Raw genomic sequence first — 24,712 nt, 5'->3', positions numbered from 1 at the left:
TGAATTGCGGGTACCAAAGAGTGGGATACGTGCAAGTTCATAAAAACTGCAAAAACTTGTCCCAAAGTAGTTGTGCCATTTTACATTTCCACCAGTGACGTGTGACAGTTGTGGTTGTTCTTCATCTTCTCCAAGATTGGGTGTTTCCTTATAAATTTAGCCATGCTACTGGGAGTTATAGTGGTGTCTCAACGTGGTTTTAATTTCCATTTTCCTGATAGCTAATCATATTGAGCACTCTTTTATGTGCTTTGTTAACCGTGTGTGTACCTTTTATTCTAAAGTATCTGTTCAAGTCTTTTACCCATCTAGCACATTTCGGTTGGTTTTTTTTTTTTTAATCACCAGTTAGGAAGATCTCACCATATATTATAGTTACAGGGTTTGGGGGTCAGATAGGTTTTGTGACTATTTTCTCCTCATCTGAGGCTGGCTTGTTTCTTCATTTTCTTTATGGCGTCTTTTGATGAGAAGATATGGCTAATGTTCATGAAATCAAATTTATCGAGTCTTTCCTTTTTACATGTGTTTTTCGGTGCCCTGTTTAATAAATCTCATCTACCAACAAGTCACAAGTATCCTCGAAATGCTTTATACTTTTAGCTTTTAAGTTTTGGTCTATAATGTTCCTCAAGTTACTTTCGAGTGTAGTGTGAGGAAGAAATAACCTTGTTGGTCTCCCTCTTCCCCCATATGAAAGTCCATTAGTTGAAACTATTTCCTTTGCCCCATTGAACTGCTTTTATTGAAAACCTATGGCCGGGCATGGTGGCTTATGCCTGTAATCCCAGCACTGTGAGAGACTGAGGCCAGTGAGTCACTTGAGCCCAGGAGTTGGAGACCAGTCTGGACAACATGGCGAAACCTCATGTCTACTAAAATGTGCCTGTAGTGTGAGCTACCTAGGAGGCTGAGGCAGGAGGATCGCTTCAGCCTGGGAAGTAGAGTGAGACTGTGTCTCAGAAAACAAAACAAAATTAACAAACAAACAAAAAACCTATGGACCATATAGCTGTGGGTCAGTTTCAGGTCTCCCAAGGCAGTCTGTTGATGTATTTGTGTCTCCCAATGCCGCTTGCACACTGCCTTGTCTGTAACAGCTTAGAGTGAGTCTGAAAGTCAGGTTGTGCAAGTCCTCTGGTTTTGTTCTTTTTCACACGTCACAATAACCTTTGAAATGGGTCATAACTCATGTAACCATCACATAGATCAAGGTATGCTGTCACTTCATCCCTCTCATTTCAGTGTGGGACACATGTCCTTGCTCACCTATGCTGATTGCCCTCTTGGGGCCAAGGATCCTCTCCTCTACCCTCTGAAGAGAATAAATCTCCAGTTGTCTGCAGGGAGGATGAACATGCAAAAAGTCCACAACACTCAGCACAGAATCCAGATTTTGGTGGTAGGGTTGATGGGGAGGAAGCTCACATTTCAGGCCTTTCAAAATTGTAGGAAAAGTTTTCTTTATTTCTAACTGTGAAATGTACAAAGCTTTGGGTCATTTATAATTTCTTCTTCTTCTAGAAAGATCACAGGAGACCTAATGTTTGTGTTCCCCCAAAATGCCTTGGTTGAAACTCTAACCTTCCTCCACCCACACCTGGAAAGTGTTAAAATTAGGAGGAGGGGCCTTTGGGAGGTAATTAGATCCAGAGAGTGGAGTCCTCCTGAGTGGGATTAGTTCCCCTATAAAAGGGACACTAGAGAGCTCTCTCCCCCTCTTTCAACCACCTGCAGATACAATGGGAAGATGGCAGTCTACGACCAGGAAGAGGTTCCACACCCTAACCCTACCATGCTGGCACCTTGATCTTAGACTTCCAAACTCCAGAACTGTGAGAAATGTCTGTTGTGGATGAACCACCCAGTTTATGGTACATTGTTATGGAAGCTCCAACTAAAACATAGATGGAGTCCCATGGAGGGTGTCTAACTTTTGATGCTTGTCGTTGAGTGTGGTGTTGCAAATTAGAAACTGAGGGAGAGCTGAACTTTCCTGCATATGAAAGAAGAGAGTGGAGAGGAAGGGATACAGAATGGGGAAGAATAAGCTGGTACCAGAAAACTGATTTCAGGGTCTGGCACTTGAATGTCTGATTTTGGAGAAAGAGAAGACACTGGTAGGTGTAGCCAGAGAAGAAGACCTTCAGTAGAAACAGCAGATATTTAAAAGCCATTCGATTACATCTTTCACTTGTTTGTATGTAGACCCTCTTTTCCTATCTTTGTAAGTGTGGTACAGGTGAACTGGATGCATTTGTCCAATGTGTTTTTGGAATGCATGTGTAAATAAAAATGACTGTGTCATACCTCAAATACTCATCCTGGAACCTCCTAGACTCCCCTTAGGTTCTGCCAACTGGGCATTGAAATAACAGGCCTGTGGTGGGGATTAATTTTCATTGCACATTCTAGGAAGAGGGAGGAGGAGGAAGAATGGGACAGTCTCAACAACAGTTGCTATAGTCTTACCGAATACATGCTTCTCAACAGATCAGCCCTTAATTCAAATAAGAGCAGTTGGAACAACAAAAGGTGTTCAGTTGAACCCTTGGAATCCACAGAAATCCTGGATAGGGAAGCTCGAGTACCACCAACTGGAAAGACAGGGATGCCTAGTAGCTGATTCGGGGCCCATTGTCGTAGGCTTTGTCCACTTTGGCAAACTGGAGACAGGGACTCAACTCACCTTCTCCAGCCACTGGAGGACCGGGAGTACCTTCAGAGGAGGTGAGGTCGACTTCATGGTAACTTTAGATCCTGAAACCTCACAGGATTTTTCTTCTCTTCCCTTTGATCTCTCTTCCGCTAACCCAACGGGACAGCACTCGCCGCCTTTCTTTCCGGTCAGAAAGGGGTCCCTTCCGGACAGGACCGAAATAAGCAGCTTGTTTCCCCTACCTGTCCTTTTGGGCCTGGGCTTCTTGGGAGCTTAGGCTGACCGGAGACCTACCTCGGGGCGAGTGGGACCAGCAGGAGCCGGGAAGGGCGCGCGCACTGGGGTGGAGGTTGGGCGCCGGGGGTCGGGAACCACAGTCACACCCTCCTCTTCCCCGCGCACCGCGCACCTGCCCCCTACGATGCCGAACGAAGTGGCCCCTAAGGCTTCTCTGCAGGCCAAACCGAAAGAGGCCTGATGTTCCAGGAGGGGCGAGAGGATCCTAGTTGAGCGAACCCAGCCTTCTACCTGGCTGGCCCTGGTCAACAGGCTCGGAAGAGGCCAATTTGGAGGACAGAACAGAAGGAAAGACCTAAAGGTAGAAACTCATGATGTCGAGGTGTTAAAAGCCTTAAATCCTAAGGTCCGACTGTGCCGGGGAGCGAGGGGGTCTGGAGCTGGATAGACCCCTGAGACTTCATCTAGAGAGTCCTCTGCACAAGCTCAGAGAGCAGGACTAGGCGCACCAATTCTAGACAAGGGGCAACTTCGTCCTCACACGCCTCTCCCATCCCCGCTGGGACACTAGGCCACGACTAGGGGAAGCGGGGAGGGAGAATGTTAACCCCCTGGCATCTATCTAGTCAGCGGAGGCGAGGGATGCTGCTAAACACCTTAAAATCCACCGGAGGGCCCCTCCCCCACCCCGAAGCAGCCATTCCGCGGAGGTGGAGAAACTCACGTGTAGATCAATGCCCACGCACTTGGCCGATGGGAAATCACGAATTGGTGACCAGTTCGATCTTGGAACTCAAAGGTCAGCGGGAACTCTTGGAGCTTTGCCCGGAGCATACGGAAGGGTGGGGTTGCAGTACAGCCTAAGATGGGAAAATGGCAGGTATTGCAGGTTGCAGGGAGACCAGCAGGGAGATCGGAGACCAGTTCAGGGCCCCGGAGCCTTCCTGGAAAGAGTTTCCCATCCAGCCCTTCTCGGTTTCCGCATCCGTCTGAGTCCTTTATGATGTCGGGGATGCCAAGGTCTGAGTCTTTTATGATATTCGGGGTGCCCCGATCTCATTCTGGGAGCCTCCTCGCTCCTGCCTGCTCCTGGCTACCCAGTGCGCGGCTCTGGCCTCGGTGACCCGCTGCTGTCTCTCCACGCGCTGCCGCTTCACAAAGGCGCATCTCTAGGTCAGTGGTCAGGTTCTGCCCGGACGCTGCAACTCGCTCCGGGACTCGTGGCCTTGGTGAGCCTAGCGGAGTGCTGGGTGCGTCGCCTGCGTGTTCCTCTTTTGGAGAAAGGAGGGAGGGAACGGCCTTGTGAGAGGACTCCAGGAGCGACCAGAGACCACCACAAGTCCCAAGTCTTCCCAGCGCACAGGGAAACTGTCACTTACAGGGAAACTGTCACTTCAGTGGCAAGAAGGTTGAAAAAGCCCCTGGTGGTCTGGTGGCTAGAATTTAGCGCTTTCACCGCCGCAGCTCGGGTTCGATTACCAGTCAGGGAATTGTTTTGCACTGACTGCCTTCCCGCAGGAATCTTCTTTACGCCGCTGTAAGCGGGCCTTCTCCAAGGGCCAGAGGCAGAACAGTCTCCGCAGCGAGGTGCAAACCCTGGCGAAGGAGGGCAAGTCCTGGTGGGCCACCTCTCATGACACAGCGCTCTTATTTAGCTCCGTGTCTGTCATTCACACAAACGGCTTTAGAGAGCGACTGAGCGTCTCGCTCAGGTGTACACCGCTGTGCAGAGATGCCAGCCCTCCTGGAGCTGCACGCAAGAGGCCCACCGTCTTTGCCGCCTCTGCAGTCCCGGAGGCGCCGATCGGGCTGAGCTGCGAATAACTAAGAGGGAGGCCAAGGCAAGTGGTGGCGTTTGTGCGTGCCACAAATTGTCAGCTGACACGGGACGGTCAGTGGAGCCTCCTCACCTCCGTTCGCGGGTAACGTGCTTCTTAGGCCTTCAGAAGAAGCGACTGGAGGCGATGCCCGCGAGGTTGGAAGTGGGGTGAGCGGCGGGTGAGGTCCTCCAGGACCGCCCGTTTGTAGACTGAGCGGTAAAGGGAGGCGATGTTTGCTGACCCAACAAAGACAGCAGGTGGAGTAGGCACAAACGGAAAACTGTGGCCGGTGAGCAGAAGGCAGGTGTGAAAATCACTAGGACGTCAAAGCGATGGTACCACAGTCAAATCCCGCAATGTCTGTCTACACTCTACCAAGCAATTGCGCACGCTCCCCCTTTTCCATTCAGTATTCCGAAGAGGGGTTCGGAGGAACCCCGCGTCCACTGTAAGCTCAGGGGGGAGCCGGAGCAAGGCAGGTGAAGTGCACAGACTCGGCAGAGGCGGCGGACAGAACCGCGGGGGTGAGAGGGCGTGGTGGCTGCGGAGCGAGAGCCGCTGTTGAAAGGAGGCCTGGGTTGTCCTGTGGGTAACTGTTGGTGGAATCTTTCGCGGAAAGCGTTTTGGAAGAATGGCGCGACGGGCGAGCAGAGGGGAAGGTGGTGACCCTGAGCGTTCGGCTAGGGAAGAGGAGGCTGTGCTGTTTCTCCTCTTCCCTTACCTGGGGGGGCACAGACCGTGGTCAGGAAGGGGTTCTCCCTGGATGAGGCTAGTCCACCGCACTCTGGCTGCGCTCACCCCTACGATTTCCCCATACGCGGGGCCCTAGTCTGCGGTGGTGTTCGTGCTACACGGGGGCTGGGTTCGCGCACGCTCCTGACCTGCCTTGGCTCACCGCCGACGCGGATATCGCAGCCAGAGACCCTTCGCCCCCCTCCTAGGGCTCTTGAGGGCGCTTCCTTGGTGTTCTCACTGAAGCTCTCGAACAGACAGATGTGAGCTCTCTGTCTTTTACACGTTGAATTTGGCTATTGGCAAAAAACCCCTGACCCAGAGCTTGGGTCTCCTCCAGACCTGCACACGACTCCCCGACTCCCGTCTCCAAGCGCGGCTCTTGCTAGCTGGCGGGCAGCGTCCACCGAGTGTGGAACCGCTGCAGCCTCAGCTCCCGCCCGTTGGTGGGTAGACACCAGCAGGAGAAAGGACACAAGGCCTGCGTGGTGGGAAAGCATGGGAGACCTCGCTTTCCCACCGGGCGAGAAGGTCTCCCTACAGTCTTTGGACACCAGATGGACGGAGGCACCCCTTCTAGGACCAAGGCGGCTGCTCCTGAGGCCTGGCTCCGCACGGAGGCTCCTGGGTCCCGCGCGCCCTCTCCCTACTCGCGGTAGCAAGAGCTGCTTCACACATCTCAGCCGGCTTCCTCTTTCTCCCCAGCCGTCCTTGGGACAGCAAGGCCCCCAGCCCGTGGGAAAGACCTAGCCTCCTCTCCAGCACTTGTAGAGGGAGTCGGATGCACGTCTCTTAACCCCAGTACGACAGAGATCCTGAGGCGGGAGCTTCCCTCGCTGCTTCTCTTGGTACAGCCGGTCCAGGGGGCTGGCTCAGGGCCCAGGACTCCTCGCTCCTCCTGGAGGGTCTGGATCGCGTGGCCCAGGAGCTGGCCACGTGGGCATCTCCCGCACTGCTCCTCAGGGAACGGAAGGCATTATCCTGCAGGGCCCATTCTTACCCTTGAAAGACACTCGGGAAATGCTCCTGCGGAAGCTGGAGCTCTGCGCTCTTGACCACTTTGGGGTGAAGTTTCCGTCCGTCCATCCTTCCTTCGGAGGGCCTTGGGGAGAGGAGAAATGCTCCAGGACGATGCCCTTTGCAGTGTCTCAACCGAGACCAGATGAAAGGAGGGTGCGTCTTCCTGGAAGAAGGCGGCCGGAGGCCTGCGGTCGCAGGGAGGCTTGCGGAGCAGGAGCGCCCTCTCTCCGCCCGAGCTATCTGGTGGCTTCCTGCATCCCACCTGGCGGACTCCTCTTCCTCTCTCCTTTTACTCAGGCTCTTCTATCCTGGTGTCCCTTGAATGCCTATCTTCCTTTTGTGCTACGGAACTTCTCACGCCCGCTACAAGTTACTCATTTCCTTGGTTGTTCTGAACTTTAAATAAGGTAATATATGTTACCATATGCATTTTTCATTGTTAAAAATAGACAATCCTGATGATTCAGATGATGCTACTGATGAAAATAATAACAGAAGACTATTATTGAGCATTTATGGCACTCTTACATACATGGGGTATTGAATATTTTATGCTAAAGGAATTTGAGGAAATATTTACGCTAAAGGAATCTGAGAAAACAACAGAAGCAGGAAAGTCACTGTCACCCTCCCCCTGCCCTTCTTCCCTGAAGCCTATCATAAGACTGTCATGTGAGAGTTGCCCTCTCTGTACCCAGAGGAAACGTGTATCCTTGAGTCTGAAGACACAGGGACACAGAGAAGAGCCTAAACACAGAGGCCTGGCTATGTTATCTCCAGTTTGTTACTGTTAGATCATACATTTTTTTGTCTTATCATACTTCTCCATGAGTATCCACTCTTCATAAAACATACTGTTAAAAAAACAACAACTGAGATTTAGCTCTTTCCACAGGTCTTCGTTTCCTTTGAAGGCACTCCTGTCATGTAAAACTTACATTAAATAAATACATATGCCCTTCTCTTCTTAGTCTGTCATATATATGTTATATACTTACAAAAGTATATATATACATATATATAGTTTATATATATTATATATAAGTATATATATACTTTCATAAAATTGAGCTTAGACTCTATTTTACAAATATTCCATTTAATAGTGCATGAATTTAACTGAAGACAAAGAGACAGAAACAGAAATCAAGGAATTCCTGAACTCTCAATCACAAAGAGACAACTTTCTAAGGCTAAACATACACTAAATTAGGTAGAAGACATTAAGATTTGGAGTTTTTTTTTCTCTTTTCATATAGTATATATTTTATTAGTTTGTACTAATATATTCTCATATTACAGAGGCAATTTAGTGGAAGAATCTTCCTTCTGATATTTGAATCACCTGAAATAACACAAAAAGAACTATGCATTCAAAAAAATTCTCATTTGGATAACAAAAAAATACAAGTTAAACAACAAAAAAACTTTTCCTTTCTCACAGGTGGACATTGAAGTGAACCTAATTCGGTTTTCCTTTTAAAAGCCCCCATAAACAAAAGTAGTTTAAAACCTATTTAAAATGAATAAAAGATTGGTTTACTAAACTACTGGTCTCCAGCACCATTTTCTCTTTTCTGTTGTTTGGACACAGGTTCTTCTTTGTCTGTTTCTTCTCCTGATCTTTTCATAGGTCCAGTTGCACCATTTTCATCATGTTCATCATCATTAGCAAATTTCATTTTCTTGCCCTGAAACTGTACTTTTTCTTTACCACACCCAGGATGGGCAGCTTTATTACCCTTTCCTTTTCCTTTAAATCTGTGTCCTTTGGACTTCCATAGGTTTAGGGATTCTTGTTGGTCTTCTGTTATTTTTTTCAGTGCTTCTTTTTCCACCTCTCCTTCTAGTACTTCCCAAGTCACTTCCTTGTTCTGTAATTGTAGATTACCATTATTTGCGTCTCTGGCTTTACCCAATGCTTCCTTGTCTTTTTCTTTAAATAGAATTAGCCCCTCTTTTGCTCCTCTGATGAAGTCTATCCATTTTATTTCACCATGATTTGAGAAAACGATGTGTAAATCTTTTCTACAGATCTGATCATCTAAATCACCTGAAAACTTCAGCAAGCATCCAATCTTCTCTTCTAGAGATTTCATTTCAGCATCTTCTTCTAACTTTTGATTTGCTTCTTGCTCTTGTTTAGCTCTTAATTTAGCTTCCACTTTATTTTGTTTTCTTTCTTCTTCTTTATTTATTATTATTATTATTATTATTATTATTATTATTATTATTATTGGCAAAGTAATCGTCCTTGAAAAGTATTAGCAGGCCTGTGCCTGTACTTCTGGCCGGGGTCTCTACGACTTCTTAACAGATTCAATGCTATCAAACACAACAAAAATTGATCCCTTAAATATTTTATGCAATGTTCTTCTCATCTGAATATTTAGTACTTGACCTTTATCTTCTAATCATTCTTTTATGTCATCAAGAATTGCATCAGTTTGGAAGCCTTTAATATAAACAGATCTGTTTCTTTACATCATTTTTATACTCATCAGTCACTTCAGGTAGGGGCTTGCTTGGAGACCTTCTGATTTTAGTTTTATCTTCACTGATTTTCATAAGTTCTGCCTTGGATTTGCTCAATGCTTCCACAATTACATTAAAGTCTGTTGTTAGACGGTTCAACCTGTTGAATTTTATCATTATCTCCAAAGATACCCAGCCTTCGTCCAGTTTTATCTGTTCCCTTAAAAACTTGTCCCGTGGCAAATTGAAGTCTCCAAAATAATACTCAATTTGATGACAGATTTTGGCCTCCAGGGCAGCCATCTTTTCATTATCATCATTTTCAGCCACTATGGCTATCTTTAAAGTTCCAGTCCCACGGAGCCGTGCCACAGGCTCACAAACAGCAACAGCAACGACTCCTGGAGTGGTTTTCTTATTACTTTTTTTTTTTATCTCTTTTTTTTTTTAATTTATGAAGTATTTATTGATCATTCTTGGGTGTTTCTCGGAGAGGGGGATATGGCAGGGTCATAGGATAATAGTGGAGAGAAGGTCGGGAGATAAACACATGAACAAAGGTCTCTGGTTTTCCTAGGCAGAGGTCCCTGCGGCCTTCTGCAGTGTTTGTGCCCCTGGGTACTTGAGATTAGGGAGTGGTGATGACTCTTAAAGAGCATGCTGCCTTCAAGCACCTGTTTAACAAAGCACATCTTGCACCGCCCTTAATTCTTATTACTTTTTACAATTAAGTTGATTAAGGTGTGAGTTGACTAGGTACAATGCATCCATTTCAAGTTTGATGACACGTCTATTATTCTAAAAGGTCCTCTTGTGCGCTTTGAAGTCAGTCCCCGCTTTCCCTGACTCCAGCAATCAATGATGTAGTTTCTGTCACTATACAGGTTAGTTTTACCTGTTCTAGAAATTCACCTTGATGGCGCCGCATAGGATGCACTCTTTTCATCACTCAGCATAGTGTTTTTGAGATTATCCATGCTATCTCGGGTTTTTTAATGTGTCCCATTTTATTGCTGGGTAGTTCGGGTAGTTGTAGTAGACCGCAGCGCATTCTGGTGACAGGTGAGACTGCGGTTCCGACCTGCGGGCCTCGGTGAACATGTGCAAGGGCACCTGGGCGCGGGCAGAGCCGTTCCCATCCACAAAGTAAGCGTGTTATGTCTACAACCGAAGGGGGTCACAGAGCCCCAAAGGCCGTGCTTTCATCCCAAAGAACAGAGCCCGTCTGCGTACAGTTTCTACCTGGCTCTATGAGGTGAGAACACATTCCCCGCCAGCACAGAAATCCTATAAACTCCTGTGGGGCTGCGGTTAGAAGCAGAGGCTGTTAAAGCTAACTCTAGAGCTTGCGGAAAAACACGAAGATTTTCACAGAGCGTGAGAACCCAGGAGACTGGAGACCATGGGCCAATCTCTGCTAAAAGCAGCCCCAGGCAGAAAGGAAAGCGCTCTGGTGCCATCGCGCTAGTTAGCTTATGTTAAACAATCTCACCACGGCTGACCTTATAATTTCTCCGGCGGCGAGGACAACAACGCGTTACTTTCTATTTCATAGCCTCCTAACTACAAGGAAAAACACTTGGGATGCCGTCCAGGTTATAACACGGTAGAAACTGAGAATAATCACTGCGTGCAATCCATCCTTCCACACTGCCAAAAAAAAAAAAAGAGAGGGGAAAGCGCGAACGCACTCTCCCACTACCACAAATCATGCAGTCGAGCTTCTCACATTTGGGGAAATCGCATAGAACAGCCCGTTCAGATTGCAATGAATAAGCCTCGCCCTGACAAAAAACATCTTCGAGATTACGGTATCTCTGCTGTTAGGTAAATATGAGTTTCCACACTTCCGCCCCGCCATGGCCTTATACGCCTCACCTTTTACACGCACGGTCACTTGCCCCGCGCACCCTCGAGCCCTCCTAGCCCTGACACACAGCTGGGAGTCTCAGGTCCAACCAGCGGTCCTGGACTCGCTCCCACAGCACGGGAACTCCTTCGTAGCGAAGCAGCCGGTGGCGAAGCAGCAGCCCCTGCGCTGCCTCATCTACATAGAAGTCGCCTTATCCGTGATGTCACCGACAGCGCCTTCCCCGTCCCGGTCAGCTTTTCCATCCCACCCTCCGCCACTCAGCCGAACAACATGCTGCCAGAGCCTGCGGGAGAAGTGACGTTTGCCTCTCCTTCCTTTTCCTCCCTTCCGCGCAGCTGGTCTCCCCCAAGGAAGAGGGTTTTGATTTTTGTTTTGTTTTGTTTTTTTTGTTTTGAACCGGAGTCTCGCCCTGTCGCCCAGGCTGGAGTGCAGTAGCACGATCTCCGCTCACTACAACCTCCCTTCTCGGGTTGAGGCGATTTTTCTGCCTCAGGCTTCCGAGTAGCTGAGATTACAGCCCGGCTAATTTTTGTATTTTTAGTAGAGACGGGGTTTCACCACTTTGGCCAAGCTGATCTCGAACTCCTGACCTCAGGTGATCCGCCCGCCCCGGCCTCCGCAAGTGCTGGGATTACAGGCGTGAGCCACTACGCCCGGCCAGAAGCGGGTTCTTAGCCTGTGTTGCTGAGGACCTCTTTGGCGGGCAGCTGGAGCCTGTGCACCCTTCTTCAAATAATGGCTTTTAATACACTGACTAGAACGTTTGGGATTACAAAAGAAACCAGTTCTTTTCACATCGTTATTCTTGTGATGTAGCATTCTACTTGAAATTGGAAGCCGTTCAATATCAGAGAGAAACCATATCTATGAAACTAGAGAGGTTGCTCAGACGACTGCAAACCAGCTATCCTTAGTTGTTTTACCGCTAGTAGTGTTATAAAGATGGTTGTCCAATTTCATGAATCTTGTAGGGTTTTTGCAAATACAGCAATGTACAAAAATATGCTGCCTCAGCAGAGCACACTGGACACTCAGGCATGGTGCTGGAGTTTGTCATCTCTTCCACGGCCTTCTCTAGACCTTAGCACTTACCTCATGTTAGCACTTTATATTGTGCAAAGACAGAAAAAAGTCATCCAAATTTGGCAAAAAATATTTGGGGAAAATTTTATTGGAGGTGCTTAACTGATTAATTTTAATCTGTAGAATACAACCCCAAACTCTGACAATACTCCACAGATTCCAAAACTATCAGGTGAGTTTTTTCCTGCCCATTACTTTCATATAAACTGAATCATAAAGTGTGCAGTGGGTTTTGAGGGAGTGTAACCGCCTGATGGGTTCACCTTGTCTGCTGCCTAGACAGCCAATTTATCAAGACAGGGGAATTCCAATAAAGTTATTTATGCAGAGCCAGCTGTGTGGGAGACCAGAGATTTATTATTACTCAGTCTTCCCGAGCATTCTGGGACAGGAGTTTTCAAGGATAATTTGGTGGGTGGGGGCCAGTGAGTTGGGACTTCTGATTGGTCAGGTGGGAGATGAACTCATAGGGAGCTAAAGCATCCTCTTGAGCTGGGTCAGTTCCTGGGTGGGAGCCACAAGACCAGATGAGCTGGAGTAAGGTGGTATTGCATTGTGGTTTTGATTTGCATTACCCTGATTGATAGTTAGTGATGTTGAGCATGTTTTTTCACATGTTTGTTGGCCACTTGTACATATCTTCTTTTGAGAATTGTCTATTCATGTTCTTAGCGCACTTTTTGACAGAATTATTTGTTTTCTTCTTGCAGATTTGTTTGAGTTTCTTGTAGATTTCTAAAATTCAAATGCAACCCAAAAAGAGGCCACATAGCCAAAGCAAGATTAAGCAAAAAGAACAAATCTGGAGGCATCACATTATCTGACTTCAAACTATATTATAAGGTCATAGTCACCAAAACAGCATGGTACTGGTATAAATATAGGTGCATAGACCAATGAAACAGAATAGAGAACCCAGAAATGAAGCCAAATACTTACAGCAACTGATTATCCACAAAGCAAACAAAAACATAAAATGGGGAAAATATACTCTATTCAACAAATAGTACTGGGAAAATTGGCAAGCCATATGTAGAAGAATGAAACTGGATCCTCATCTCTCACCTTATACAAAAACCAACTCAAGATAGTCAAAGACTTAAATCTAAGACCTGAAATTATAAAAATTATAAAATTATAAAAATTCTAGAAGATAACATTGGAAAAACCCTTCTAGACATTGGCTTAGGCAAAGACTTCATGACCAAGAACCCAAAAGCAAATGCAACAAAAACGTAGATAAGTAGATGGGACTTAACTAAATTTAAAAGCTTCTACCCAGTAAAAGAAATCATCAGCAGAGTAAACAGAAAACCCACAGAGTTTGAGAAAATCTTCACAAACTGTGCATCCAACAAAGGATTGTGGAATTTGTGACATAAAAATAAAATTCTTGGCTGGGCATGGTGGCTCAGGCCTGTAGTCCCAGCAATTTGGGAGGCCAAGGTGGGCAGATCTCTTGAGACAAGGAGTTCCAGACCAGCTTGGCCAACATGGTGAAACCCTGTCTCTACCAGAAATACAAAAATTAACTGGGCATGGTGGTGCATGCCTGTAATCCCAGCTACTCAGGAGGTTGAGGCAAAAGAATTGATCAAACCCAGGAGGCAGAGGTTGCAGTGAGCTAAGAATGCACCACTGCACTCCAGCCTGGGTGACAGAGCAAGACTCTGTCTCAAAAAAATTAAAAAATATATAAAATAAAATTCTTGTAACAATAGCACACAGGCCAGGAAGGGAGATAGAGAGATATAATACTCTAAGGCTCTTACTCCATCTTTCTTTCTTTGTTTTTTTGAAACAGGGTCTTGCTCTGTCTCCCAGGCTGGAGCATAGTGACATGAATGTAGCTCACTGCAGCCTTGACCTCCTGGGCTCCAGTGATCCTCCCATCTCAGCCTCCCAAGTATCTGGGATTGCAGGCATGCACTACCACACCTGGCTAATTTTCCAATTTTTTGTAGTGATAGGGTCTCACCATGTTGCCCAGGCTGCTGTTGAACTCCTAGGCTCAAGCAACCCTTCTGCCTCACCTCTCAAAGTGCTGGGATTACAGGTCTGAGCCACTGTGCCCAGCCTAATTCTATATTTGAAGTGGCATAATATAACTACAAGGTAGATAGTGTTAACTAGAAAATATATAATATAATCCCTAAAGCAACCACTAAAATAACAAAACAGAAATGGGTAATAAACAAATCAGTTGAAATGGAATAATAAAAATACTAGTTTAATACAAAAGATGGCAGAAAAATAAAAGACAAAATGGACAAATTGAAAATTAAGAGCAAGGTAAAACTCAAACCTAGCCCTTTCAATAATTAAATTAGATGTAAAGGGTCTAAAAACACCAATTAAAATGCAGAGATTGTCGTGTTGGATAAAAAGAAGATTAACTATGTGCTGCTTAGAAGAAATGCACTGTATAAATGAAAATACAAATGTATAAAATAAAAAGATGGAAAAAGATATACTATGCTAAACATAGTCAAAAGGAAAAAGAAGCTGCTATATGAATATCAGATGAAGTAGATTTCAGAGCAAACCATATTTCCAGGGATAAATAGGGTGATTTCATAATAATAAAGGAATTAATTTGTCAAGAAGACATAATAATCACCCCCTCACCATGACAGAACTTGAAAGTACATAATGCAAAAACTAATAGAACTGAAGGAAAAATAGATAATTCACCATATTGTCAGAGTTTCCAATGCCCCTCTCATTAATTGATAAAACAGACAGAAAATTAACAAGGTTATAGCAGACATCAACAACACTATTAACCAACTTGACCTGAATAATGTTTGTAGAACACTGCACCCCAAAAGAGCATAAGACATATTTTACTCAAATGCACATGCACCATTGACCAAGACAGACTATATTTTGGGCCACAAAACAAGGCTCAAAAGATTTAAAAGAATTCAAGTCATAAAGATGTGTTCTTTGATAACAATGGAATTCAGTTAGAAATCAACAGAAGGAAGACTTTTGCAAAATTCCAACAAATATATGGAAAATGAGGAAAATACTTATAAATTACCCATGTATCAAAGACTAAATCAACAGCAAAATTAGAAATTTTTTTGAAAAGAATAAAAGTGAAAACACAATATATCAAAATGAGGAAGGGGGATTTATAGCATTAAAGGTCTATATTAAAAATGAAAAAAAAAAAAATCAGCGTATAGGGCTCCAGTGATGGAAACACCAAAATCTCACAAATCACCACAAAAGAACTTACTCATGTAACCAAATACCACCTGTTCCCCCAAAACCTCTGGAAATAAAATAAAAAATAAAATAAAATAGCCAAAAAAATGAAAAAAATGCTTTCAAATCTGTGACCTCAGCTTTACTTTAAGAAACTACAAAAGAACAAATTAATTTCCAACTAGGAAGAAAGTAAATAACAAAGGTAAAAATTAAAATAAATGACATAGTTTTGGGGGTAGGGAGTATGTTGTCATTCCATAATATTAGCATATAAATTCACAGTAATTCTTCTCTGTGGTGCCTTCTGTTAACCAAAAGGTTGCTGGTTTGAGCTCACTTAGGAACAGAACCTACTCATAACCTATAAAGACTTTTGAGCAGCTTTTATGTTTCAAGCAGCCACTTCATCCTGCAGCCCTCACTTCCTCCTCATGATTTCCTCCTTTCATCACCCAGGGTGTTCATGAAGCTTCTCCCAGCAAACTCATTTTCCCAGATCTTTACATGATGCCACTGCTCACCTTGCACTCCCTGGACGGCAAAGGGTACCTTCACTCACCGCATCGACGCTCTAGATTCCAGGGGAACTGCCAGGGTCAGAGGCTGAAGGTACAGGCAATGAATCCCTTCCTCAAGCATGTGACATCAGGAGTCACCTTCTAAGTAACCATTTGCTCTCATTCCAGATTGTTGCATCTCAATATGCAATGTTCATCACAGGATCAGAGGACACCACAACCCTTTGATTTAGGGCTGTCTTGTCCTTACCTTTTTCTTTTCAATTAAATTTACGTACAAAAATTTTACCCATTGTAAGTACGTGATTCAATTGTACGGAGTTTCTCAACCTGTACCATAATCCACTTTTAGAACATGTCCTTTACCTTCCCAAATTTTTCCACTGCCACTGTAGCAAATCCTACTCCCTCCTCTAACCTCATCCAACAATTTATGTTTTCTGTCTACAAATTTATCTTTTTCATATAAATGCCATGAAACAATATGTAGTCTTTTGTGACTAACTTGTTTCACTTAGCATAATGCTTTAAGATTCATCCACACTGTAGCGGGTGTCAGATTTTTTCCTTCTTATTGCTAAATAGAATTACATTGTACAGATAATGCCACATTTTATTTATCTATCTACCAGTGGTGGACGTTTGAGTTGGAGCTAGTTTTTGCTATTATGAATAATACTGCCATGAACATTTCCAAAGAAGTTTTCTGTGCACCTATATTTTCATTTATCTTGGATAGATTTCTAGGTGTGGAATAGCTGAGTAGCATGGCAAGCTTCTGTTTAATTTTTTAAAACACTGTCAAACTGGATTCCAAAGCGGTTGTATCATTTTACATTCTTCCCAGCAATATATGAGGATTCCATTTTCTCCACCTTCTCAGTAACAGTTGATGTTCTCTGTATTTTTTTAACATAGCCACATTAGTGGGTGTAAAGTGGTATCTTATTGTTGTTTTAATTTGCATTTCCATGCAACTCAACACTACAATGCAATACCACCTTACTTCTGCAAGAGTGGCCATAATCAAAAAATCAAAAAACAATAGATGTTGGCGTGGATGCAGCGAAAAGGGAACACTTCTACACTAATGGTGGGAATGTAAAGTAGTACAACCACTATGGAAAACAGTGTGGAGATTCCCTGAAGAACTAATAGTAGAACTACTTTTTTTTTTTTTGGAGACAGAGTTTCGCTCTGTTGCTCAGGCTGGAGTGACGTGGCGCAATCTCCGCTCACTGCAAGCTCCGCCTCCCAGGTTCACATCATTCTCCTGCCTCAGCCTCCCGAGTAGCTGGGACTGCAGGCGCCCGCCACCACGCCCGGCAAATTTTTTTGTATTTTTAGTAGAGATGGGGTTTCACCATATTAGCCAGGATGGTCTCCATCTCCTGACCTCCTGATCCGCCGTCTCAGCCTCCCAAAGTGCTGGGATTACAGGCGTGAACCACCGCACCCGGCCAGAACTACCATTTGATCCAGTAATCCTACTACAGGGTATCTACCCAGAGGAAAAGAAGTCATTCAATGAAAAAGATATTTGCTCACACGTGTTTATAGCAGCACAATTCACAATTGCAAAAATGGGGAACCAACCCAAATGCCATAAATCAACGAGTGGATAAAGAAACTGTGGTTTAAATACATATATATATATATATATATATATATATATGATGGAATACTACTCAGCCATAAGAAGGAATGAATTAATGGCATTCACAGCAACCTGGAGGGGATTGGAGACTATTATTCTAAGTGAAGTAACTCAGGAATGAAAAACAAAACATCGTATGTTCTGACTTGTAAGTGGGAGCTAAGCTATGAGGAGGCAAAAACATAAGAATGACACAATGGACTTTGGGGACTCAGGGGGAAAGGGTGGAAAGGGGGGGGATAAAAGACTAAAATTTGGGTTTAGAGTATACTGCTGAGGACATAGGTGCATCAAAATCTCACCAATCAGCTGGGCACGGTGGCTCACTCCTGTAATCCCAGCACTTTGGGAGGCCGAGGTGGGCAGATCACCTGAGGTCAGGAGTTCAAGACCAGCCTGGCCAACATGGCAAAATGCTGTCTCTACTAAAAATATAAAAATTAGCCAGGCATGGTGGCACGTGCCTGTAGTTCCAGCTACTTGGGAGGCTGAGGCAGGAGAATCGCTTGAATCCAGGAGGCAGAGGTTGCAGTGAGCCAAAATTGCGCCACTGTAATCAAGTCAGGTCTTGAACTCCTGACCTCAGGTGATCCACCCACCTCAGCCTCCCAAAGTGCTGGGAATACAGGTGTGAGCCACTGCACCTGGCTGCTGCTGCTGCTGCTGCTGCTGCTGCTTCTTTCTTCTTCTTCTTCTTCTTCTTCTTCTTCTTCTTCTTCTTATTATTATTATTATTATTATTATTATTATTATTATTATTATCTGAGACAGAGTCTCACTCTGTCACCCAGGCTGGAGTGCAGTGGCACGATCTCAGTTCACTGAAACCTCCACCTCCCAGGTTCAAGTGATCCTCCCACCTCAGCTTCCCTAGTTGCTGAGACTACAGATGCCTGCCACAATATCAGGCTAATTTTCTGTATTTTTGGTAGAGACGGGGTTTCACTAGGTTGCCCAGACTGGTCTTCAACTCCTGAGCTCAGATGATCCACCCACCTCGGCCTCCCAAAGTGCTGGCATTACAAGCATGAGTCACCGCACCTGGTCAATTGTGTTGCTTTATATTAAGTTGAAAAACTTCTTTAGGTATTGTGAATAGAAGTGTTTTTTATTACATATTTAATTACAAATATTTGCTCCTAGTCTGTGGCTTATTTATTTTTCTCTAAATAGTGTCTTTTGAAGCACAGAATTTTTAAATTGTAATAAAATCCAACTAATATTTTTCTCTTATGGCTTATGTTTTTTCTATAGTGTCTTAGGACTCTTTGCTTAACTCAAAGTCACAAAGATTTTCTCCTATGGATTTCTCTTGAAATTATATATTTTAGGTCTATCATTTAGGTCTGTGATCCATTTTGAGTTGATTGCTGTGTATGTGTGATCTTAGGCAAAGTCCCCTGGGGGAGTTTTGTCCAGATATTGGCGAGGAACTTGGTGGTAAGTGAAGTTTAAGAGTTATCCTCCCCTAGCCCAGGAAACAGATTTCATACTCCTGCACCTGTTAGTGATTGGCTAAGTGCCTTGGCAGAGATGAATGGGATGTGTGGGTCCCTTACTCCCAGATATGTCCCATTCTTTGGGACCTGGGTATAAAGTGGCTCCAGTTGCCCAAGGATAGTTCTTCTCAGAAGAATCTTTGGAAGAAAAACACAGCAGCAAAAGCAGGGAAGGATTATACAGATGGGCTAATAGGGATCTCAGGTGATCTAAGTTGAGCTCCTACAGGGTCTCCTCCTAGGGTGGATGGAAAGGAGGACAGGCATCTCAATAACTCAGTAAACACACATCTTGGGAGTCCAGAGCAGATTGGAGGCATTGCACAGGTTTGTAAACATTTTTACAAACATGAAAACAGTGGAGTTGTGTTTGTATGTGTGTTTGTTTTGCTGTGGCTGAGATAAGGTGTCTGGATCTGAAATTTAGACATACTCCCCACAAGGGAAGGACAGGGAAACTACCTAGCCTCCTGCAACACCAAGAGAGATTCTGAGCTCGAGCAGAATCCAAAGGGTGGGCTGGTATTATCTAAGCTTAAGCCAGGGACCCTACACTTTTATGATTTGTTGGATCTCCTATTTTTTCATTACAGCTAGACCAGCAGCCAACTGCTAACACCCTGAGTATAGAAATAGACAAAGAAACATATATTATTTGGACATACCACATTATCACCCTCACTATTAGTGGTGGTCCCACTGTAAATGGGAATTTGCAACTGAAATACATAATTAACTTGAAATGGATTAAAACTTTGTAAATAAAAAAAAATGATCAAGGCAAGTCTCCATTATTTTAGGAGGGTTATTTACCAAGATTAAGGATGTGCCCAGAAAAGAACATAGATCCACAGGAAAAACCGTGGTCCACTTTTTACCCAAAGAGGGTCTGGGGACCTCAATATTTAGTGGGAAAATGGCAGGTAGTGGGGAAAGAGGAAGACATTTTTTAAAGGGTGTGGGTAGATATGAGGCAAGTTGTTGCATCTGGTTGCAATTCTTTTGAGTCTTTGATCAGCTGTTTACATGTAGGGGGTGGGTGTAAATACACAATCACTTAGTATTTGTCTCGCTCAGTGAATCTGCATTTTTACATAGGATAATGTAAACATAGGACAGAGAAAGCAATTACATATGTATTTGTCCAGGTGAGCAAGGGGATGACTGAGTGTTTTCCTTTGTCCTGTACCTATGAAGAGAAGCTATCAATTTACATTGTCAGGTTGAAATTTAACAGAACTGTTTTAGAGTAAAGATCTTGGGGCCCACAAGGAATGTCCTTGTGAGCAAATTGTGAGAAAGTTATGTAGCTTTATATTTGTATTCTATTCTATTCCACTTACTATTTTTATTATTTTTATTTTACCTATTCTATTTAGGAATAAAATGGGAGGCAGGTTTGCATGGCCCAGTTCCCAGCTTGACTTTTTCTTTTAGCATAGTGAGTTTGGAGTATTGAGATTTCTTTTCCTCTCACAACTTTTTTTTTTTTTTTTTTTTTTTAAGATGGAGTCTCACTCTGTCACCAGACTGGGTTGCAGTGGTGTGATCTCGGCTCACTGCAACCTCTGCCTCCCAGGTTCAAGTGATTCTCCTGCCTCAGGCTCCTGAGTAGCTGGGAATACAGGCTTGGGCCACCAGACCCAGCAAATTCTTGCATTTTTAGTAGAGACGGGTTTCACCATGTTGGCCAGGCTAGTCTCAAACTCCTTACCTCAGGTGATCCACCCACTTCGGCCTCCCTAAGTTCTGGGATTACAGGCGTGAGCCACCACGCCCAGCCTCCTTTCAAAACTTCAGTGTAAGATGTGAAACATTAACATTCCTAGAAGAAACCATAGAGAAAAAGCTCTTTGACATTGGTCTTGGAAATGATTCTTTTGCGTACGGCACCAAAAGTACAGGAAATAAAAGCAGAACTAGGCAAGTGGGATTGCATCAAACTAAGCTTCTGAACAGCAAAGGAAACAATAAAAAAAAAGAAAAGAAAAGAAAAGGCAACCTATGGAATGGGAGAAAATATTTGCAACCCATCAATAGGGTAAGGGGTTAATATCCGAAATATATACAGAACTCACAAAATTCAATAGCCAAAACAACAAATAACCTGATTAAAATATGGGCAAAGGATCTGAATAGACATTTGTCCAAGGAACACATACAAAATAGCCAACAAGTATATGAAAAGGTGCTCAACATCAGTAATCCTCAGGGAAACGCAGATCAAAACCACAATGAGATAGCACCTCACAGCCATCGGGGTGGTTATTATCAGAAAAACAAGTAAGTGTTAGCAAGGGTGTGGAGAAACGGGAACTCTTGTATATTGTTGGTGGGAATGTAAATTGGCGCAGCCATTATGGAAAACACTGTGGAGACTCCTCAAAACATTACAAACAGGACTACCAAACAACCCAGCAATCCAACTTCTGGGCATATAATCAAAGGAAATGAAGTCAGTATCTCAAAGAGCTATTTGCACCCCCGTGTTTATCACAGCATTCTTCACAGTAGTCAAGACATGAAAACAGCCTAAGTGTCTGCCGATGGTGAATGAAGGGTCACCTCAGAACTTACACCCACTAGGAGGGCATGTCGAAAGCAGGCCCACTTGGCCACTTTTACAACTTACTTCTGACCAGAAAGGCACCACCTTGGCTGCCCAGTGGATAACTGCCTGGGAGAAGGGATACCCCCTGTCCTTGCTCACTTCCGCATTTACCTAACAAAAATATCCACTTTTTGCTCCAAAGGTGAAGTGACACATTTAAACAGAGAGGTTTTGTGCTTCTTCCCCCAAGCTACCTTTGGAAATAAATTCACTTTTTTTGTAGCGGGCCTCAAACTTAATTGGACTCTACATGTGGTGAGCTACTGACCTGCTTTTGGTTACAGAATGAGTTTTAGAGATCTAATGTACAGCATGAGAACTATTGTTAATGCTGTATTGTATACTTGAAGATTGCTGAAAGAGTAGATCATAAGTGTTCTCACTACACTAAAAAAGGAACTATGTGAGAAGGTGGATATGCTAATTAGCCTGACTGTAGCCATTAGTTCATTATGTATATGTATATCAAACCATCATATTGTAGATTTTAATAATATAGCATTTTAATAAAAATTCTTAAAAGATTCCTTTAAACAAACATTAAAAATACCATCAAAAAATATGAACTACATAGCAAAAGATGTGAACACCTGTACACTGAAGACTACGCAATATTGCTGAGAGCAATACAAGCTCTTTGGAGGCCAGGTGTGGTGGCTCAGGCCTGTAATCTCAGCACTTTAGGAGGCTGAGGTGAGTGGATCACTTGAAGTCAGGAGTCCAAGACCAGACTGGCAAATGTGGTGAAACCCATTAGTCTCCACTAAAAATGCAAAGAATTAGCCGGGAGTGCTGGTGGATGCCTGTGGTCCCAGCAACTCAGGAGTCTGAGGCAAGGGAGTCATTTTAACCTGGGAGACGGAGGTTACAATGAACAGAGATCACACCACTGCACTCCAGCATGGATGACAGAGTGAGACTCCATTTCAAAAACAAATTTAAAAAATTAAAATAAAAAAGATCTTTGGAATATAAGTTATTTATCGTATTTTTTAAGATTCCTTTTGCTATTTGAAGCTACTTGCAATTTCTTCCAAATAAAAAGTTCTGTTTTTTTAATTTCTGAAAAAACAGGCCACTGGAATTTGAATAAGATTACACTGAATCTGTAGATTGTTTTGAGTTGCATTTCCATCTTAACTATGTTAAATCTTCCAACCATGGACACAGGATGTCTTTCCATTTTTTTAGTTCTTCTTTAATCTCTTTAAGCAATGTTAGGTAGTTTTCAGTGTACAAGTATTTCACCTTCTTAAATTTATTCCTACATGTGTTATTCTTATGGGTGCTATTATAAATGAAATATATTAATTTTCCTTTAAAATTTTTTTCATTGCTAAAGCAACTGGTTTTTGTCCGTTTATCTTGTGTGCTACAAGTTTGCCGAATTAGTTTATTAACTCCAGTAATGTGTGTGTGTGTGTGTGTGTGTGTATTGTTTGGTATTTTCTCTATATAGGATCATGTCATCTATAAATTGAGATAATTTGTTTTCTTTCCAAACCATTTTTGCTCATCTTTTTTTTTTTTTTGAGACGCAGTCTCACTCTGTTACCCAGGCTGGAGGGCAGTGGCCTGATCTCAGCTCACTGCAACCTCCAACTCCCGGTTTCAAGCAATTCTTCTGCCTCAGCCTCCCGAGTAGCTGAGACTACAGGTGCCCACCACCACACCCGATTAATTTTTATATTTTTAGAAGAGACAGCGTTTCACCATATGGGCCAGGCTGGTCTCGAACTCCTAACCTCATGATCCGCCTGCCTCGGCCTCCCAAAGTGCTGGGATTACAGGTGTGAGCCACTGTACCCAGCCTCATCTTCATTTTTGAAAGAGATTTTCAGTGGGTATAGAATTCTAGGTTGACTTTTTTTTTCAGTACTTAAAAGTATTGCAAACTTCTTGTTTGTAATGTTTCTGATGAGAAATCAGATGCCATCCTTACATTTAGTCCTCAGTATGTAACATATTTGTTCCCCTTTTAGCCCTCTTAGGATTTTCTCTTCATCACTGGTTTTGATCAATTTGAGTATGGTGTTCCTTAGTGTAGGTTTCTTCATGTTTCTTGTCCTTAGGATACATTATGTTTCTGGGATATTTGCAGTTTATGGTTTTCATGAAGCTTAGAAAGCTTCCATCCAGTGTGTTTCAAATATTTTTCTATCCCTGTTACCCACTCCATTCCCCTCAGGGATTCCATTTACCCCTACAGTAGGGTGTTTAAGCTTCCCATTGATGGGCTTTTTATGTTTTCAATTCATTTTTCTCTGCGTGTTTCATTTGTGTTAGTTTCTTCTACTACTCCTTCTAGTTCATTAGTCTTTTCTTCTGCATTGTTTAATCAAGCGTATTTTTTTAAACTTCAGACTGTAAATTGCAGTTTTCACTTATGGAATTTGATATTAAAAAATATGTCCCACTTCTTCACTTAATTAAAATTATAATAACTGCTATAATGTCCTTGTCTGCTATTTCTAACATGTGTGTCATTTTCAACTGAATTATTTCATTCTTCATTGGGTCTCATGTTTTCCTGTCACTTGCCTGTTTGAGATTCTGGGATTTGATGTCACACATTTGATGTCAATGCCCAAATGTGCCCAGTGGCACAACTCGGCCTCAGTGTCCATGCACACCCAAGCTTGTGCAGCAGGAGAGGCAGAGAGAGCAGAGGTGAGTGTACCACATATGGGGGAAGGGAGTACCCCACTTGTGCTTGGGGCTTTCCTCTGCCTCATTGAAAAAATATGTGTTCCTTTTCTTTTCCATAAGACCTGCCCTATTTCAAGCCCTTTCCCTCCAATGATAGGACAGTCCTCTCTCCAGTCTCATCCCCACCAATGGGCAGACAATGGTTCAAAACAATTCAGGGGAGAAAGCATTGTCCTGTTAACAAATTCTGACATCCATAGGCAAAAATAGAAAAAAATCCACAACAGATGTTGGCAAGGTTGCATAGAAAAAGGAATGCTTTTACACTGTTGGTGGGAGTGTAAGTTAATCTAACCACTGGGAAAGACAGTGTGGCTATTCCACAAAGACCTACAGGCAGAAATACCATTTGACCAGTAATCCCACTACTGGGCATGTACCCAAAGGAATATAAGTCATTCTGTTATAAAGATACATGCTGGCATATGTCCATTGCAGCACTATTCAAAATAGCAAAGACATGGAATCAACTTAAATGCCCATCAATGACAGACTGGATGAAGAAAAAGTGATATATATACACTATAGAATACTATGCAGCCATAAAAAGGAATGAGATCATGTCCTTTAAAGGGACATGGATGGAGTTGGAAGCCATTA

The 24,712-nt window shown here is 43.6% G+C and overlaps 1 protein-coding gene, 1 long non-coding RNA gene, 1 other non-coding gene and 1 pseudogene across 3 annotated transcripts in view; all 4 read right to left on the bottom strand.

Annotated features, from left to right (window-relative positions):
• The window catches only part of LOC100447686 (neuroblastoma breakpoint family member 12), a 2,265,351-nt gene that overhangs the window by 995,249 nt on the left and 1,245,390 nt on the right, over positions 1-24,712 (bottom strand).
• On the bottom strand, positions 49-7,385 carry LOC129058951 (uncharacterized). The gene is made up of 3 exons (XR_008524444.1): positions 3,621-7,385; positions 2,690-3,251; positions 49-2,597 (listed from the first exon to the last, which is right to left on the bottom strand). It is a non-coding gene; the product is annotated as an uncharacterized LOC129058951 (long non-coding RNA).
• LOC100434595 (lupus La protein-like) lies at positions 7,541-9,381 on the bottom strand (annotated as a pseudogene).
• On the bottom strand, positions 10,614-10,778 carry LOC112130809 (U1 spliceosomal RNA). The gene has a single exon (XR_002913017.2). It is a non-coding gene; the product is annotated as a U1 spliceosomal RNA (small nuclear RNA).

This window comes from Pongo abelii, chromosome 1, assembly GCF_028885655.2.
Source record: "Pongo abelii isolate AG06213 chromosome 1, NHGRI_mPonAbe1-v2.0_pri, whole genome shotgun sequence".
Taxonomy (NCBI): Eukaryota; Metazoa; Chordata; class Mammalia; order Primates; family Hominidae; genus Pongo; species Pongo abelii.
The sequence above is the reverse complement of the archived record's forward strand: the minus strand, read 5'-3'. Positions and strand labels throughout refer to the sequence as shown.